Genomic DNA, 277 nt, shown 5'->3' on the forward strand with positions numbered 1-277 from the left:
ATACTCGAGGTACAGCAGAGCTCCACACCTTAATCTATGGTGTGTAGAAACTCCACCGTTGAAAATACATAAGAACAAGGTCTAGGCATGGCCGAGAGGCCAGCCCTCCAATAATCTAAGAACTAGATGTCCAAAGATGATCTAAGGATCTAAAGTGATCAAAAGATGAAAATACAATAGCAAAAGGTCCTACTTATAGAGAACTAGTAGCTAGGGTTTACAGAAATAAGTAAATGATATAAAAATCAACTTCCGGGCCCACTTGGTATGTGCTTGG

The sequence above is a fragment of the Arachis duranensis genome, chromosome 9 (assembly GCF_000817695.3).
Source record: "Arachis duranensis cultivar V14167 chromosome 9, aradu.V14167.gnm2.J7QH, whole genome shotgun sequence".
NCBI classification, from domain to species: domain Eukaryota; kingdom Viridiplantae; phylum Streptophyta; class Magnoliopsida; order Fabales; family Fabaceae; genus Arachis; species Arachis duranensis.